The sequence below is a fragment of the Nycticebus coucang genome, chromosome 10 (assembly GCF_027406575.1).
Source record: "Nycticebus coucang isolate mNycCou1 chromosome 10, mNycCou1.pri, whole genome shotgun sequence".
Taxonomy (NCBI): domain Eukaryota; kingdom Metazoa; phylum Chordata; class Mammalia; order Primates; family Lorisidae; genus Nycticebus; species Nycticebus coucang.
Genome location: NC_069789.1, coordinates 69,666,576 through 69,669,562, shown reverse-complemented (window position 1 = coordinate 69,669,562; position 2,987 = coordinate 69,666,576). Strand labels below are relative to the sequence as shown.

Here is a 2,987-nt window from a genome sequence, read left to right as displayed (position 1 = left end):
CAACTCAGGGCAGGACTGAGGCTCTGTCTCTGGGCTCACTTCATTGCTTTAAGGGGCAGGCAGCACCCTCATCCCCAGCACCAAGCACTGCAAGTACCAGCCAAAATTATCTTTCTGTGCTCATTAAGTCCCCATGGCACACTTTATAATGGTCAAGGTGTCCCAGGGCAAGCCACAGTGGCACACTCAAATCCACAATGATGTGAGGTAGTCAAGAAACACGGTGATGGATGGGGTGCTCTGCCAGCTCTGGGCATCCTCAGTTCCCATCCAGACATTCTGGTTCTCCTCTCAGAAACTCAAGAATTGCAAAAGAGGTTGCTGCACAACAGGCAGGGCACCACACAGGAGCCAGGACACAAGATGGGGCATGCAAAGTGACAGTTTCCCAAATACCTTTCCCCTACAACAAAATAATCTTAATAAAAACATACTTTAAAGGAAGTGTAAAATCCAAGCTGTAAATTCTACCCAAGTTAGAAGGCTCTCTTGAATAATCATCTGCTGTAAGATCAGTGATGATTTATTGATGAAAACAATTCAGTGATTTCAGAGTCAGGACAGCCCCACTTCTGTCACTATGTGTGTCACTAGGCTCTCGCCAGCAGCCTTTCTGGAGGTAATGCCAGAGCTTCCCCCAGGACGCCAGGAGGAAGCCAAAGTAGGGTGGAGAGGGCTTGATAGGTTTGGACAGGAACTTGGGATGGTACTGAACCCCAACAAAGAAAGGGATGATATTCCAATTCCACAGTTTTCATTCTCTCTCCTTTTAATATCTCGGCCAACAAACTTCAATCCTTGCTCTTGCAAACAATTTTTCAAGACCAGATTGACCTCAAATCTGTGTCTCTGCCTCTCTTCCAAGCAGTCTGGATCTCCATAGAGTTTCCTTATGATGGAGTTTTTGGTCTGGAATAGGGTTCTCCTCTTGCTCAGCCTCATGGTTCCACCCAACTGCCCAGGATTGTGTCCTGGCAAAGAATTACTGGTCTTAGGGTCAAACTCCATAGAATTAGCATTTTGCCATCCCAGCATATTTCTTGAAAATTTATCCACTGCCAATTGCATTCCTAAGCACACACCCCAAAAAAAGACTTTCTCTTTGTCTGAGCCTGGGTGATTTCTTGGATTATTTTCCTTCTGTTCCTCGAACAACAAATCCTCCTGGAACCAGCACTCCATGAACACTGCGGAGCTTCTGCCAAGCTTCAGGATACCATACAGGCCCTTCTGGGAAGGGTTGGCTCCAAGTCTGTGGAATCTATGTACTTGATTTCCAATTTGTGGTTGATGGCCAGTGTAGAATGCTCCAGAGATTTAATGACAGAGACACAGGAGTCTGAGAACTTGGTGTATTTGCCCACAAGGGAAATAGAGCAGGTCTCCAGCAAGCAGTCATATCCGTCAGCCATCTCTTTCCACTTCATCAGCATTTTTTGTTGCTGCCTCTCAATAGAAAGGTCAAGTCTTCAAAGATAATTATTTAGGACCTTTCCCTCCCCTGCCAACAAGGGGACTCGGTAGACAGATGAGACATCATGGACACAGATCACTTGCTCAGGTTCAACATGGCAGGTCATGGATATTTTCCCTTCCCCTGATGTGTCAAGAGGATTTGAGCACCTGCACACAACCAGGTCTGGGGAAAGCCCACGCCCTCTAAGTTTACAGACACTATTCTGGGTGGGTTTAATCTTCTGTTCTCCCGTTGAACTTTGCTGAGGAACTAGACTGAAATGGATAGTACAATAGTTCTCCTTCTTGACCTTGAATTGAAATTGACAGAAGGCCTCAGTAAGGGCCATGCTTTCTATACCTCCCACGGTTCTGCCAAGCTCAGTAACATACTTCAGGTCTAGGCCATATTCATTCACAGATATCAATGCCTGTTTCATCCCCCAACTCCTGCCTGGCACCTGTGATGTGATGGAAAATTGGACGGTTTTCCCCAGGTAATCTTCTTTCCATTCCTTGTTTATGACATACTGGTATATCTTTTCAGTGATCAGATTATTGTCCTTGGTGAGCAGATGTCAAGGAACTGCTCATAGTTACCCAGGTCAAGGTCTACTTCCCTACTGTCATCCAGTACAAAAACTTCTCCATGCTCATAAGGAGAAAATCTTCCTGCATCATGTTAATGTAGGGGTCGATTTTAATTGAAATTACTTGTAAAACACATGACTTCAGTATTATGCCTACACTGCTAGTGATGATTCCTTTTCCAATTCCTGGTATAACACCACCAATAACCAGAATGTACTTCATTTTACTTTTTGACATGAGGCTGGCTCCAGATCCTCCCATCAGTGACAGAGCTAAGTGATGACGCGTGCAGAGACCCTGGAAGCAGGTGGTCATTTGTATTTTCAATCTGTGTTATCACTACAGACACTTGGTCACCAAAAAATATTACACTTATTTTATAATTCCATTTATTAGCTAATTCAATTTATAATATACTTTTTAATACAATTGCTTCTAATTTCCCCTTTCTTGGCTGTAAGACACTAAAATTTTTAGTCTGTTTCTCGTTGTATCTCTCTTTGCATCTTTTTGAAACAGGCTTTTAAATACACAGTTAATGCATAAAGATATGGTCTGTGTTAAAACATTTTTCTTAAAGATCTTATGACCACCCAGCAAGTGGTCATACTGCTTACTAATTTACTGTCTTCCTTGGAAGTTACCAGGTTGGTGTGAATCCTTCCAAGTCTTTTAAAAAATACATTTATAGGCACAAATATTTGAATATAGGCTCCAACACTTACAGATAAACTTAGACAAATTACATAATCTCATTATACTTTATGTATAAAATGGAGATAATACCAACACCTCCATCACAAGATCATTCTGAGGATTGAATAAGTTAACATAAGTACCAAGAACGGTGCCTGACACAGTATACGCATTATATAATATGTGTTATTGTTTCAGTGTATCTTTTATTTTAATTTGTATTTAACATTGGAATGATTCAAAAT

At 42.0% G+C, this 2,987-nt stretch overlaps 1 pseudogene; it reads right to left on the bottom strand.

The window, feature by feature from the left end:
• Positions 1-512: 512 nt before the first annotated feature.
• On the bottom strand, positions 513-2,274 carry LOC128596432 (CTP synthase 1-like; annotated as a pseudogene).
• Positions 2,275-2,987: the final 713 nt, after the last annotated feature.